Source organism: Lissotriton vulgaris, chromosome 7 (genome assembly GCF_964263255.1).
Source record: "Lissotriton vulgaris chromosome 7, aLisVul1.2, whole genome shotgun sequence".
NCBI lineage: Eukaryota > Metazoa > Chordata > Amphibia > Caudata > Salamandridae > Lissotriton > Lissotriton vulgaris.
In genome coordinates this window covers 844,513,645-844,530,553 of record NC_141695.1, presented here as the reverse complement: position 1 = coordinate 844,530,553, position 16,909 = coordinate 844,513,645, and the positions used below count along the sequence as shown (strand labels likewise).

Genomic DNA, 16,909 nt, shown 5'->3' with positions numbered 1-16,909 from the left:
ACACACTGTAGGCACAGGGCCCGGCCCTGCCCTGGCGCGCCCTGGCTTGGGTGCTTGGGTGAGGACCAGGACTTCGGAGAGCCTTTTTCCCCCAGGGAGGACCTGAACGATGTGTGAGGGAAGGGGGATGGGGACGGGGACGGCCCCTGTCTCCTGTCCCTCTCCGAGACGGAACCCAAGTTATTCACAAAAATATTAACTAAAAGACTCATTTTTTGTTAAATTGAATATGAGACAAAAAGGCTTCATGAAGGTGAGAGGTTGTCTCGAGAATCTGACTCCTGCAAAATATCATAAAAGGGGCACGAAAAAACAGTCACTCATTAGCAGTTGTGTTCATAGATATATCGAAAGCCTTCGACTCTGTCAGTCATGGTCACATTATACAGAGTCTTGCAAGGCAAAGAGTTCCATCATACATCAGAGACATAATAAAAGACTTGCACACTGAATCAACATCTTTCAAGGGAAAGAACAACGAAGCAACTCCTGAAATAACAATGAAATCTAGGGTCAAACAAAGTGACTCTTTATCCCCACTACTATTTAACGTTGCCATGGATCCTCTGATCTGTGATCTTCAGAAAAACGGCAAGGGCTTCACATTTGGATCAGATGGTCTTATTGAGCAAATCACCGCTCTCGCCATTGCCGATGACATCGCAGTGCTCAGCAGTACCTGGGAAGGAATTAGTACAAATCTGAAATCATTGAAAAATTCAGTAAAAATACAGGATTAAAACTTAATGTGAAAAAGACACATGGATTTTATATCAGTCACCATAAAGATAAAATCCTGGTTAACAACTGTAAACCATGGCAATTTGAAAAAGATAATATTGAAAATATTCATCCAGGAGAAAGTGGGAGATACCGCGGATTGAACTTTGATCCACACACTGGTCATACAAGCAACAGCAAAATTAATGGGGTTCTTGTCAATTGGGCTCAAAAACGTGATAATCTACCACTTAAGCCCACACAGAAAATAGAAATTGTGTGTCAGTACTTGGTACCTAAACTATCATTCAAGTTGGAAATGACAGGAACAGAAGCAAAAACTTTAAATGCTCTGGATCAAACAATAAAAAGTATGTCAAACACTTTCTACACCTTCCTGCATACACATGTGATGGTCTCCTATACTCGAAAAGATCATTTTGGGGCCTCAGTATACCAAAAGTATGTACACAAATTGGTCTCAAGAAAGTCAATAGTTTATTGTATCTCAGGGCAGCTCCAGGTCTGTACATACCGCATTCGTTCATGTATGCAGGAGTAGTAATAAATGAAAACATTTATAACATCATGAAAACACACAAACTTAACATTTCAGACAGTGGGTTTCTGAGTTATGATTTGAATTTGTTAGCAACATATGGTTGGAGAAAAGTAGAATTTGAGAAATAGGCAAATCTCCCTGTTCAAGCTGATGGAATAAAATATTTAGCAAGTAATGCAACCTAAAACTTCTGGATCAGCTAGCATAACAAAATGAAAGAAAACCAATACATAGCTGCGCTGGTGTTAAGAGCAAATGTTTTATCTACTAGGGAAATCATCACTAGAGGAAGAAATCGTACATTTGCTCCTTGTAGATATTTTAATGATGTTTGCGAAACAAATTCTCATATTTCAGGCGCATGTCCTAAAACCAAGGACATTAGGAAAAAGACACAAAAAAATTCTGGAATTGCTCATTGGTAGAGCAAAAAGGTGTGGTTGGATGGCATATAGGAAACCTCATTTTAAGAATAATCAAGGTGAACTACGAAAACCAGATGTAGTGTTTACCAAAAATGGTACAGCTGTAGTGATTGATGTTTCAATTCGATATGAAAATTCACAGAATTCCCTTGAATTAGCCTATGAGAGTAAAGTGAAATATTATCAGGATCTGTCACAGCAAATCAAAGATCTCACAAAATGCACCACTGTAAAATTTCATGGCTTTATCGTGGGATGTCGTGGTATTTGGCCTCAATGTAATAATGTTGTTCTGGCTGATTTAGGTTTGCAAATGTCATTTCCATTCAAGAAAAATGTTTGCCTGACTACTTTAATGGACACTCTTAAAATGTGCCAAGTACTCATGGACAATTGAGTATCTAGCTTCTGCTCAGATGTACACTTTCTTGCAGCACACATGTCTCCCTTATAAAGCATAATGTTTTAACATATAGGTTTATAGTTGACACAAGATTTAGTATAGATGTGAATCTTTACAATTTTATAGATGTGCATTTTCTAGTTAGATGTGTAATTTGTAGATGTGTATATTTTATAAATGTGTGCTAATAACACTTTAGCTATAGTGGTGTTCATCATACTTATTGAAATGTCTTGGTTGAGGAATAGGTCTCAATTAATCCCATACACATAGTTATCACACATTGATTATTGATGTCCTGCCAATCATATTTTAATTTCTCAGGACTGTTCGTAGACAATTTTAAATTGTTGGAATAGTACTGCATGGTGTACTTTCTCCGGCCTTTATGTGATCCCAGTTCCAGTGAGTAAGCTTTCAGTGTAGCTGTACTCCGGAGTGAAAGAATGTTGTATTGTTGGAAGCAAAACCGAATTGACGCTGATGAGCAGCATAATAACCCAGGATGAGCCACCGCGAGGTGGTACAGAACAGCCAAGTGCCTCATCATCTAATTAGTGGCACCCATGAATGGATGAACGCGATTCCCACTGTCCCTACCTACTATCTAGCGAAACCGCAGCCAAGGGAACGGGCTTGGCAGAATCTGCGGGGAATTAATACCCCGTTGAGCTAGCTTGACTCTAGTCTGGCACTGTGAAGAGACATGAGAGGTGTAGGATAAGTGAGAGGCCCTCAGGCCGCCGGTGAAATACCACTACTCCTTATTGTTTTTTCACTTACCCGGTGAGGCGGGGGCGAGCCCAGGGGGGGTCTCGCTTCTGGCTCCAAGCGCCCGGTGCCTGCCGGGCGCAACCCGCTCCGGGGACAGTGGCAGGTGGGGAGTTTGACTGGGGCGGTACCCCTGTCAAACGATAACGCAGGTATCCTAAGGGGAGCTCAGGGAGGACAGAAACCTCCCGCGGAGCAGAAGGGCAAAAGCTCGCTTGATCTCAATTTTCAGAATGAATACAGACTGTGAAAGCGGGGCCTCACGATCTTTCTGACTTTTTGGGTTTCAAGCAGGTGTCAGAAAAGTTACTACAGGGATAACTGGCTTGTGGTGGCCAAGCGTTCATAGCGACCCCACTTTTTGATCCTTCGATGTCGGCTCTTCCTATCATTGTGAAACAGAATTCACCAAGCATTGGATTATTCACCCACTAATAGGGAACATGAGCTGGGTTTAGACCGTCGTAAGACAGGTTAGTTTTACCCTACTGATGTGTTGTTGCAATAGTAATCCTGCTCAGTACGAGAGGAACCTCAGGTTCAGACATTTGGTGTATGTGCTTGGCTGAGGAGCCAATCAGTGGCGGCTCCTCTATAGGGGCGTTTGGGCGCCGCCTCCCTGCTTTCTCGCCGTGCGAGAAGGCAGAAATAAATGGTAGTTATTACCATAATAACTACCATTTGTTTCTTCCTTCTCGCATGGCGAGAAAGCAGAAGTTCCTGATTGGGGGTGGGGGGTGTTGTTTGAGGGCAGGGGGGTGTGGCTTGCCCACTGTTGTTAATACTGACTGTTTGAGCAGCCTGAGGCCACCCAAACAGGCAGTATGAACAACAGTCGACAAGCCACTCCCCCTGCCCTCAAGCAACACCGCCCACTCTCCCTGTTCTCTCTGTATGCTGCAGCATACAGAGAGAAAATTACCCGGGTGGGGCAGCTGCTTAACCAATCAAAGCTGCGGTGGAGGGGAGGGAGGCTGCCTGCAGCCTTCCTGATGACGAGCCCAGAGGAATTCCAAAGCAGGACGGCGGATGGCGGGAGTCTCGGGACTTCACTAAAGGCGGGCGGTAAGTTTTACTTTTATTTTATTTTTATTTTTTCCTTAAACCCCTCCCATCCCCTCCGTGGCGCTACGACCCCCTTTTCACCCTCCACCCGCCCGTAATGCCGGCCGTGACTGCAAGAAAGGAGGCATGGGCCTTGTGATGCTGGGCTCAGGCCTTCTAAAGAGGACTGACGATTACTCTCTGATCTAGTCATCCAGACAGAGAAAGTGGCCTGTAATATGAATAGTGCATGCACATAGGTTGCACAGAGCAGCAGAATGCCCCTCATTCACGAAATATGCATTTGAGGGAGACTTGTGTGTTATGTAGGCTATAACTGTGTTTATGTAGCCTTTCTCCTGGGAGCCCAAGCGCCAGAGTTTACTCTGCCAGGTTGGTCCTAAAGTTGGGACTGCCCTCCGCCTTGGATAACATGGTTTAAAATTAGCTCAGATCGATGTCATCGCTGCATCTTCTTACCGCATCATTTCGGACACTTTCAGCCAGTGCTGAAGGTAAACCAACATATCTCGGCATTCAGTAGCTGGCATTCGCGGCCACCAAGTATGTTGTTTCTGCCCAGTGCCACATCCTTAGATCTAAAGCACCCCAAGAAGTCTTCCTGTGAATCCTGACTGATAGATGGTGAGGGATATCATAAAGCACTTTGTGTTCCATGAAGTGGATTGAGAGACAGGTAGACCTGCATTCTAGGCAGGACACAAGGAATGCACTCATTAAAGGCAGCCAGGTTATATTCTCCATCGAGTCCGCCCTTGAGTGACAGAGAAGCAACTAATTTTTTAATAAAATGTAGTAGAAAAACTTGATCTGGGACATATACAAACAGTAAATTGATTCCACTTCATATGCACATCTTTTGTTATTTTTGTATGTGTGTAGTGTGTTTGGTATTTGGATTCTTGTCACAGATTATTACATACTATAATCGCACCCAGGCAAGCATGCCACAAACTGATTCAACTCTAGTTTTGCTGTGCTTACATAATTAGGAACAGAATAAATATATTTTCAACTTTTAAAAACTGAAAGAATTGGACTGTTTTTGAGACAATTCTTTTTATTTTTATTGAATGAGCAGTTAAACATAGTGCAAAATATTTTTCATAAAACAGTTATTGTGGTTTAGGGTTTCTTTGCTATCATCTCTGTTATTCATTCAGCCTATTACTAGAGAAGGAGGTGGTAATTGTGTTTCAGAATAGGTTTCCTTGATGTTTTCGCTTGAACAATGTTTTTCTGTGTTGTACATCGGAGCCAGTTTTCTTTATATCTCTCCCTGTTAGCATGCCGGGATTCCGTGATCTGGATTGAGCCCACTCTGCCAGACAGGAGGTAAATTAAGCGTCCTCTGGGCCCCTTTTTGCACTAATCGTTGAAGACTTAACAGTTTGCAAGATCTCATGACCGTGGCAAATTTGGTGCCTCTTGACATTCATTTCTCCAGCACTCTGGGAATAATTATTTATAAAGTGGCAGGAGACATACGCCTTGTTTTTTAGATATATACCTTACACACAACTGGATTGAATCTGGGGCAAGTATATTTTCATGTTTTTAACTTGGTGACTCTCCCCCATGATTCTCGATATACATACCATCTCTCTGGTTTATCATACGCAGCAGAGTATATGTCCTGACGAAGTTCCGCCAAGGAACGAAACGCGTTGGCTGTGCGTTTTTCCTGGTATAATTGCCATAATAAAGAAGATAACTGTTTGGACTAAAAGCATCATCTCTGTGATATCTCAATGAGTGTGCCTTCCGCCATTTGTTAAAAGCGTTTTGATCGGAACTGTGCCTTGGGGCGACAGGCACTGGAAGTGTACAGCACCGCAATAATATTGATTATACTATTGTCTTGATTGTGCTAAACCTTGGTCAGGTTGTCCTGTTCTTTTTTCTTTAACTGGTGCATCGACCCTGTTGCAGGAATAGAATTGGCGCATCGCTCTAGGAACCAACTCATCACATTCTGAGTCCGACTCATTAGAAACACTCATCGTGGCCGCAGCACTGTGGAGAGATCAACCCATCCCTTTGACTGTGCCGAGATGCCAGGCACATCGCTTTCAGAACCAACACATTTCCGCTCGTCGCTTTGTCTATGGAAATGATATATGGCCACCAGTGCATGAAGGAAATCGACCCATCACCTCATCTGTGGGCTCAAAATCAAAGCATTGTTCATCTGCACCCTGCATCTTGCTGTTTTGACCAGGATCAAGGTATTCTGTTCACCCGGGGGGCTGCGTGGCTTTTGTCCCCTGCCAGAGCTCTATCTCATTTGGCTTAAACTGTTGACTTTGCTCCAGTGCAGCGCGACCAGTTAACCCCCAATAGTGCTTATTGCTTCTAAATGCTAGAACTCATATTATTCTTTAGAAATTCATATCTTGGCTTCTAACTATATTTTGTTGTTTTGGTCTCGATTTATTTAGAATATTCTTGTCTATTTTGCTAGCCTGATTGGGAGTCTCTTTGTGGTGTTTTGATTGTGTCACTGTGTGTTGTGTTGCACAAATACTTTACACATTTCCTCTTTAGATACTCCTAACTGCTTGTGCCAAGCTACCAGATGGTGAGCACAAGTTATCTTTTAGTGTGCATCAAGCTTACCCTGACTAGGATTATGGTTCCTGCTTGGACAGGGTGCATACCTCTGCCAAACAAAAAACTATTTCTAACACATTTCTTTGGGCAAGGTTCGCTTATTGAGGTATGATACTTCACAACATTGTAGCATGATTATCCTAACCAGATATTATTTATACCTTAGAGTTTAATTTTCTTAGAAATTGTGCTCCTTTTGTCATGATTCATGATAAAAAATTTACTTCCACACTGAAGGGCGAAAATTATACATTTAATTGTATATCTCTGGTGTTACACCTGACAGCCTTAGGGTGTTTTTCTCCCAACTTTTTGCCTGTCTCCCTCCAGTTTTCTGAACTTGTTGTTGCTGGTTTAAGGACTCTGAGCATGTTACCATTGCTAATAAGTGCTAAAGTACATGTGCTTTCTCTCTTAAACATGGTATGATTGACTTATACCTGTATAGTATAATTTACATTTAAGTCCCTTGTAAAACGGTATACCATCTACCCAGGGCCTGCACATTAAAAGCTACTAGTTGGCCTGCAGCACTGATTGTGCCACCCACACAAGTAGCCTTCCAAACCTGTCTCAGGCCTGCCATTGCAGGGCATTTGTGTGCTGTTTACCTCCACTTTGACTTGGCATTTAAAACTACTTGCCAAGTCTTAGGATCCCCTTTTTGTTACATTTAATAAGTAAGGGGCGAATCTTGAAAAACGGCACAAACTTACCTTGGCAGCAGAGCACTGTGAACTTTGGGATTTTGCAGGGCATAGTGCATTCGGCGCTTGTATTTCCACCGGCTGTTGGTCCCCCATGCTGCCACGACAGGAACACCACGCGGCCGCCGAGCGGGGGGACTACAGCCCCCACAATCCTTTGCGTGTTGGCTTCGCCCCTTCCCGCCCACTGACGCGCCCGGAAGGTGCTGAAAAGAGCAGAGCTCCATCTGGGGAGCGGGCGAATCTTGAAAAACGGCACAAACTTACCTTGGCAGCAGAGCACTACGAACTTTGTGATTTTGCAGGGCATAGCGCATTCGGCACTTGTATTTCCACCGGCTGTTGGTCCCCCCCGCTGCCGCGACAGGAACACCACGCGGCCGCCGAGTGGGGGGGGGGACTACAGCCCCAACAATCCTTTGCATGTTGGCTCCGCCTACTGACGCGCCCGGAAGGCGCTGAAAAAAGCAGAGCTCCTTCCACGTCACGGGACGCGCCCGGGCGGTGCCGGGCTAAGCCCGGGCAAAGGGCGGGCCCTCTGTTGCCCTCAGAGGCTCGAGGAGGCTGGGCTGGGCCATCCCCCCTTCGTGGCTCCCCCCGTAACTGTGGTCAAGGTGACTTTTGACTTTCCTCTTCCTGGCATTTGGTCTATCATTCTGGCACACGTCTACACCTGTGTACGCATAATACCTTTACTTAAGGGGGGTATTGTATACTATACCTGTAGCCGTGCCAAGGATTTATAACATGATTAAGTCTAAGAATACACCAATGTCGACCAGATCTACCTCAAGGAAAAAGGCGCTAGTTACCACCCCACTCCCAAGTCTCACCGCAATTGATAGAATGCTTCAAAAGACCATAGGCGTTGTGGTCAATGCGATTGAGAGTACAGAGAGGCGCCTTTCCTCACCCCCTAGTATGCATCTAGCCAACCAGTCAACCCAAATCACTATGAATGCTAACACCTCTAATACTACTGTGCACTCACAGGATTCTATCCTCATGCAATCTGATGCAGGTTTCTCAAACACAGATAGTAATCAGATAATTCCACTAGATCAAACCCTACCTCCTGACTTTGACAACAGGGAAAGCAGGTTGTTACTGACCCCTAGCATGCAGATAAATGTAGATCCCCCCAACCTCATTAATGAGTTGGATGGAGAGGAGGGATTGTTGTTTGCATCCCTAATGAAGTTTGTACATCGCCTGTTAAAGGGAACCCCCTAAATGAGTGCTCGAGAGGGAAAGGGCACACAGGCAATTTGTCACCTAAAAGAACCATGAGGGCTGCCAGTAAATTCAGGGCAAAATCGAAGGTTGTATGGCTTAAATATAGACACGGGCAGAGGAGAAGTACGCCCCATACACAGAGGGCGCCACAACCCATCACATCAATAGCCCAAAACCAGACAACAGATACCCAGGGAGCCCCAGGGCAAGTTACTATTGAATTAGCAAACCAGGCCGGTGAGAAGTCTCTCATGGACAAAATGGAACACCTAATGAGGTCTCTCATGCTCCCCATTCATGAAAGGGTAAAAATGATAGGGGAGAAACTGGAGAAACTAGAAGCAGCACAACAGCAAAATAACGAAATCATGACAAAATTTATCAAATCCCACAAACCACAGTCACAACATAAACTCAATGACAAATCATTGAACTCGCTAAACAACAAAAACATCCAAGAAGCTGTATCGGTTACATGTAAGCCAGCCAAGCAGATACAGACACCGACACCCCCAGATAAAAGTCTCAATGAGTCTCAAAATAAGCCAGGTGAGAGTAGGGATGTGCTGCCCCCTCTTGATGCACATCCTAGGGATGTAGCAGCAGAAAATGCAAATGGGAGAGACGGAAGTGAGTGGGCGGCAGAGGGCACATCCCATACTGTTACCAATAGACAGTCAGAGCAACCTAAAAGACCAAGACCTGTAAACAAGAATGTGCGCATTGATTTGCCCCCTGAATCCCACCCCTTTACAGTGGTCATGATAGGTGTACCAACACCAGGAGAGGGGAAATTGGAAAATCATAGTGAACCCAATATCCCAATCACTCAGTTCCAAAACCTCAGGCCTATCTCTCTTCTTCCACAATCTGCCAAAATAATAGAAAAAATAGTTAATAAACAGCTTATGGCATTTCTGGAAAATGAAACTCTACTCCACCCATCCCAATCGGGTTTCAGACCTGGCTATTCCACAGAATCAGCGGTCCTGTACTCCACGGAATGCATCCGCAGGATGGTGGACGAGGGAGAGACAGCGGCGCTGGTCATGCTCGACCTAAGAGCAGCATTTGATACTGTGCTTCACTCAACGCTGCTGTCTCGGCTCTCGGACATAGGAGTGAAGGACCAGGCACTAGCATGGCTCGAATCTTTTCTCACCAGAAGATCGTTCCAGCTACACTGCCCACCCTTTAGATCATCCTCTCGAAGCGTGAGCCATGGGGTTCCACAGGGCTCCAGTTTGAGCCCTACCTTATTTAACATCTATATGGAACCCCTGGCTCACGTTGTAGAGAATTTTGGGGTGGGCATTGTCAGCTATGCTGACGACACTCAATTAATGTTCAAACTAACACCGAACAGCAAGGAATATGCCACCAATTTCTCAAGCTGCATGGCTGCTGTAGCCACTTGGATGGACAACAATTGTATCCGCTTAAATGGAGACAAGACAGAGGTGTTGGTGGTGGGGAACAAAACATCGATTTGGTCCCATGCTTGTGGCCCACGGTTCTGGGTGAACTCCCCTGCCCTGTAGAAAAGGTCAAAAACTTAGGGGTCATGCTAGACTCGGACCTCTCGGGCAAATCCCAAGTCAGCAAAATAACAGGAAGGTGCTTTGGCACACTAAAAGTCCTGCGTAAAATCATTGACCTAATCCCCATCGGAGCCAGAAAAACCATTGTACATGCTCTCATAACACCCCATTTAGATTACGGAAACGTTCTCCTATTAGGCCTTAACCAGAAAAGCTTACACCAGCTACAATGCATTCAAAATGCTGCTGCTCGTATGGTGTTGGGTCTTTCTAGACGAACCTCTTCCAAAGCTGATCTATCTAAATTGCACTGGCTTCCCGTTAGGGAAAGAGTCAGATTTAAAAACCTCTGCTATGCTCATCAGATTGCCCACAATAAAGGACTTATCTACCTCAGAAGTCTCTTGAACATCCATCGCCCGATCAGAGACTTGAGATCATCTGGTATGATGCAATTCAAAATACCCCGCATCGCCAGAGCGAAAATGGGGGGTAGATCCTTCCGCTATCTGGCAGTGAAACATTGGAATGCCCTCCCAGTACACTTGCGGATGGAGCCTTCCAAAACTCTATTTAGAGCTAAATTGAAAACTCACCTTTTCCCGCAATAACTTCATGTTATTATTTCCTTATGTCTCCTCTCCTCTGGAATTTTTTGTTAGCAGTAAGCGTGGGGATACACAGTTTTGTGCAGCCATGCGCTTTACAAATGGCTTATTATTATTATTATTATTAACTAAAAAATAAAGTTAGCCATTGGTTAACCAGATATAGGCCAATTCCCTCATACCTAAACGGCCAAATACTTCACGTCAGAAGGGTAGACTGGGTGGGTCAAAGAAATAAGGTCTTAGAAGGCGACTGCATCATTATAAATTTTAAAGATAGGCGTGTGGTAAACTACATTAGTGGTTGGAGGGAAGGCGACCTAGAAAGCAGGATCCAAACTGTCGATCTCAGTTACTTTTACCCACCAACCCCTACGACCCAAAGAAATACGTCTCTATACTACACAAAAGGGAAACAGGTTTTACGATCATTATGATAACCAGCAAATGTTGCATGGTAATGTGCACTTAAATTATACCCATGTAAATAGGTACTACGATTACTATGACAATTAATATATGGCCCCTATTGTCAATCGATTTAACGCCTTCCGCTCTCAGGAAGACCTTGAGGGAGTGGATTGACTTTGTGTAAAGACCCCGCTCCCTGTTAGTTACAATCCCTCTGAATTACGAAGTGGGTCAACAAACAGGAAACAGATGAAGGTAGCTCAGGTTTCTATAACTGCCGCACTGGATATATCAAACCCATTTACAGTTGATATAGTCAGGGTAACTGATGTGGCTAAGCCTCATCTAGGGAAAATAGTGGTAGATCATGTTCCCCTGCATCATAGTGGCCCAGATAAAGTTTACCCAGTAACAAACTGTGAACTTATTCAAGTGCCAAAAATTACCCAGAGAGATGACACTGAGTCAAATACAGTCGCAGGGGATAGCACTGAAGCCAGTTCTGTGGCTCCCCTAGAAAAAGCCTTAGCTGCATGTGTGAAGGCCCACACTGAATTGCTGACCTCTAGATTCAATGTAATCTCTTGGAACATTGCTGGGCTAGCAGGCAAAATTAGTGACCCGACCTGGGTAGCCTTTATAAGATCGTTTGCAGTGGTATGTTTTCAAGAGACATGGTTGGTTGGGAATAATGTATTCATAGAAGGATATAAAAGCTTTTTTGTATCCGCAGAGCCGTCACGTAGCGCTAGAGCCAAAGGGGGATTGGCTGTGTTTATTACTCTAGCACTAAAATGCACAGTCAAAAGGTACTCCTTCTGTAATACTGATATTCAAGTGCTGCTGGTTAAGAAAGGGAAAGACTCACTAACCTTGATTAACTTTTATAACGCTGGAAATTATAATGGTGAGTGTAGACTCGTGGACTTGGGTAATTTCCTCAGGAATAACTTGGAGATCCTCCCACACCATATACTTATTGCAGGGGACTTCAACGCACACCCCTGTGGGAATCCAGGGGTTACTGTAACAGGCTCAATGGGTTGCCACAGACAGAGAGGTTTTCATTTCGATCACACACGGCGGGGTAACGTGTTGAATGACCTCCTGAATGAATTTAATCTAACCCCGGCCATGTCTGTGGTGGCTGATAATACTCTTCATGATGTACCCACTTATAAAGGCAATCCAGGGGGATCCTACATTGATCATATACTTCTTTCTGGTGAACTTGGTACTTCTATCTTGGGCTTTAAAATTCAGGAGAACCAACACAGTGATCATAATCCAGTCTGTATTCAACTGGGTGGCGTGATTTTTGAACTGCGTAAGAAGAGGTTAGATGGTGTGTCATAAAGTGTACTGACGGTAAGCGACGTTTAAAGTGGGCAATGGTAAACTCGAGCCACTTGTACGAATCAATTAATAACACGTGTGGCCCTGAGTTGTCTCTCTGTGTGTCTTTGGCACCTCCACCCCAGGTTATTCTGTCTGCTTTTGACGGTATTGTATCTAAAGTTGGGGCAATGTTAACTGTGCCCACTACAGGGCCGGCTCGCAGTGGCCCGAAATGGTTTGATCATTCTTGCTCTAAGGCAAGTCGTGAATTAAAGACGGCACCAAAGACGAGGCCTAGAGACCAGGCACGAATTAGGGCTTCACGCATTTGCTATAATAAGGCCCTAGTTAAACGTAAATCAGAAGTGAAGGCTTCTATTTGGGAAAACCTGTTAGATCCCAAAATCCTTGGAAATAGTGCAAAGTTTTGGGAAATTATAAATAAACCTCTTTTTGAATTAACAGGTAACTCCGCTGTAGGCACTAGCATACCAATAGAAGAGTGGGTCTCTCATTTTAGCTCTATTTTTAACAGCAATTTACCACAAGCAGAATTTAAAAATGTTGTTTTAGAAGATAACCCTCTGTGCTTTTCTATTAACGAGGTTGAAAAGGGAATTAAGGGCTTAACTAGTAATAAAGCTCCAGGGCCTGACGGCTTGCCCCCGGACCTTTTTAAGTCATGTGTATCACTGTGGGCGCCTGTTCTTACCGCTGTGTTTAATGCAGCTGTTGTATCCGGATGCCCTAGGTCGTGTGGGGTCTCCACGATAGTTCCCGTGTTCAAGAAAGGGTACCGCAATAGTACGTCCTGCTACAGACCAATATATTTAATTGCTTCCGTGGTCAAAGTAGCCGGGGGAGTAATCTTGAACAGATTAACAACCTGGGCGGAAGAGCATAATATAATCTCCCCGATCCAATATGGCTTTAGGCCAGGACATTCCTCGATCTTACAGTGTCTCAATCTGTATATGGTCCTGGGAAAATACACTTTGGCATGTCAGGGCACAATACAAATGGCATTTATGGCCCTCTCTTCAGCCTTCGACTGTGTTAACCGGGCCAAGCTCTGGGAGGCTATGGGCCACATGGGCGTGGAGCAAAATCTAGTTAACTTGCTGGCAGATTTGCACCAGGACACGAGGGCCAATGTACGTTACTCCCAAGAGTTAAAGGTGACAAGGGATTTTGGAGTGCATCGGGGAGTCCGACAGGGCTGTATTTTAGCTCTGTTTCTTTTTAATTTATATATCAATAATTTGGAGGAGAATCTTTTAAATACCGGAGCAGATTACCCCTATGTTGGGCGCAAAGGACTACCCATCTTACTCTATGCGGACGACGCCGTTTTGTTGGCAAGGAACGCAAAAGGGCTTCAATCGTTACTTGACTCCTTTTACAGCTTTATGAAATCCCGAGATCTCTTCATTAACAACACAAAATCTTTTGTAATGAACGTAGGGAAGGGCTCCAGAAAGACGCCCTCATTTCATGTTAATCGGGAGAAGATCCCTACTACTAAAACCTTTTCATATCTGGGTGTCCTGTTTGATAATCAGTTGAAATGGGGCCCTGCAGTCCAGAGGAAAAGGGGGGAGCTAACTCGGGCTAACGCAGCCATTTTTAGCTTTGCTAGGAAAATGGGCAACCGCCCAATTGCTGCATTGCTAAAAATTTACCAGGCAAAGAGTGTGGCGTTAGCCTGTTATGGGAGTGAGGTATGGGGGCACACGGCAATTAATGACCTGGTGGTAGCAGAAAATAATTTCCTGAAACAGATGTTGGGGGTCCCAAGGGGAACAGCCAGTTTTATAGTGCATGAAGAACTAGGCGTCCCCTTTTTATGTGATACTATAGCTTTTACGACCTTTAATCTGTTGGTTAAAATGTTGGCTAAATAAAGATTTGCCACTTAATCACCAACTTCTGAGAGAAGCCCTATCCTGGGACAATATGCACAAACTCCCGTGGCTCAAATACTTGAAAGACTGCTTCTCAGAACTGGGGCGCCCTGAGCTTTTTATAAGACCAGAATCTATCAGCAGATCTGATGTTACATATGTGAGGAAAAATTTTTCACTTTCTCGGTACCTGCATCGAGAGGAGGTGGAACTGAACAAAAGCAGGGTCCGGAAATATGTTGTAATAAAATGTACACCCAGTATGGTACTGTATTTGTCTTGGCCAATGTCGGGCTTTGATCGATTTTTGTTAATTAGGTACCGTTTGGACCTCTTCCACTTACTGCTTGCCGTTCCCAAGGGGAGCCACCGAGGTCAAGTTCTACCATCCTGCGGCTGCGACAATGTGTCTCCGCAGGACTTGGTGCACTTCCTATTTATTTGTCGCTATTAGGACATACTTCGGAGGCTTTACTTAAAGCCCCTTCTCAAAAAAACGAACTTTACACAGGGTAGACCTGCACTTTACTATTTACAGCTGCTAACCCACGATTGCACTTTATTTGTAACTGGATTTCTAAAACTAGCACTAAAATTTAGAAATAGCATGGAGGGATAAATGTTTTAAATTGTTTTTAACATTATATTGTATATGGTGAATTGTGATTTTAATTCTGGAAGTGGTTTTTGTTCGAATCAATCTTTTTTACATTTTGACTATTGAACTGTGCTTTTATGGTTGTTTGTTTGAATAACCGTATAAAGATCTTTTGAATTTGAATTTGAAGTAAGGCTCCTTGTTTTCTATTTTACTGATTTTTACAGATACATACAGACAGAAAACTGTTTATTTTCTTGTCTGTATTTGATTTTTAATGTGGATAAAAAAGACATTGGGTGCTTTTTGAGTAATTCTAAATACAATTTGCCATGACTGTCAGGCCAATAGCTGTGAGGATGGATACGTAAGGGGGTTAAAAAAGAAAGGACTTTTAGTAAAGAGACTTAAACAGCAGTAGATATACACAAAGCTGATACTGAAATGCACATATTTTGATATAATTGTGTTAGACCTGGCACCTTGGCGTGAGTCTCCCTTCCACTTTTTGCTGATGTGCCTCCGATGTTTTGCTGGTTTTCCGATACTCAGGGCACTGCGCCACGGCTGATCCGTGCCGCAGTGCAAGTGCTCCCTACTGTAAACTGTACATATGATTGGTATCCCTGATTGGTACATTGGATTTACTGTTAGTCCCCAGTAAAGCGCACGAGAGAGTGCCGGGGCGTGTAGATGCCGATACTGCTGGTGGGCTTGCAGCGCTGGTTGCGCCACCCACCCGAGCAGCCGTAAACTTGTGTCTGGGAACTGCGACCGCAGAACCCGCGTGCGGTCTCGTACTGTCACGCTAGCTGGGCAAGTGTCCCCACTTGCCAGCCCCGACCCTTCCCTTGACTACATATTAGACACCCCTATGGTAGGCCTGCGGGCAGGGTGCATTGTAGGTGCGAGGTAGGACCAGCCCTGATGTGCGTGGCATGTCCTGGTAGTGACCTACAACGAAGACCGTATTTCACTACTGAAGGCTACCTGCTCCATTAGGCCAGACTGAGCTGCGAGGATTATTATACCCTATAATCCCCGCAGGCTCAAGGAGCATGGTAGTGAGTCATGTTTAGTATGCCTGGACTCAGGACGATGAGATATTTCTTGTAGTCAAGTTTATTTTATTATCCTGGGTTTGCAAAGGCTACTTTTAGAAAGTCAGCATTTGCTTGCCTAACCATTTCAGTTGCCTCTGCCAGTATGTGTATCCGACTGTCTGGGATGTGTGAGTGACAGGGCTGGAGGGATGACAGGTGGTGAATGCGCAGATTACACCTTAGTGGGAGGTAGGAGTGCCTCTTGACTCGAACTGTCACTGTGCTCGGCCCCCACAATGCTGGCTCCACCCTCCTGGGGAGCGGCGGATGACTCTGCCGGCACCTGGCCCAGGAAGGGCGAAGCCCCCATCAACAAGGTACTCTGGCCACTCCTGTCCGGACAATGCTGGCTCCACCTCCTGTGGGGCGTCTGATGCGCCTGCCCCTCACACTGAAAGCAGAAGCCGGAGTACACCCGCCGGGGTACTCCAGAACTGAGAGTGGCTATGCAAAGGCCCCCCTGGCCTGCGAGAACAAAAGATTTGGCCTATAAAAGATGGAGCCCTGCTCCTTGAAAGTTAGATCCAGTTTGGGCCACAGAACGACTCTGCCCTACGAGAAGGACCGCGAGAAGACAAAGAAGGGTGCTGACTCTTGCTTGTGTCTGGTGCCTTGCTGCTGAAGGAGAGGAAGACAAAACGACGAAACGACTTTTTGTGCTACTTGTGCCAAACTCTGCCAAGAGATCTCCAAGGGCTTGGAACTGAACTTGCCCCCTGACCAGCGTCCCAGGACCAGTGGACGCTAAACCCCCCTTGGGAGAAAGCGACTGCGGGTGCTGACCGCCGCCGCAGTACCGACAAAGAGGAAGCTCCTCTAAGGCATCCACTCCCTCCCGACCACCGTGACCGGGGCCCAAAGCTACAGCGGAAGCACAGTGAGGACCAGCCGCCGCTGGCCCGAA

At 45.0% G+C, this 16,909-nt stretch overlaps 1 pseudogene; it reads left to right on the top strand.

The window, feature by feature from the left end:
• The first annotated feature begins 2,750 nt into the window (after positions 1 to 2,750).
• LOC147702538 (28S ribosomal RNA) lies at positions 2,751 to 3,770 on the top strand (annotated as a pseudogene).
• The last annotated feature ends 13,139 nt before the right edge of the window (positions 3,771 to 16,909 follow it).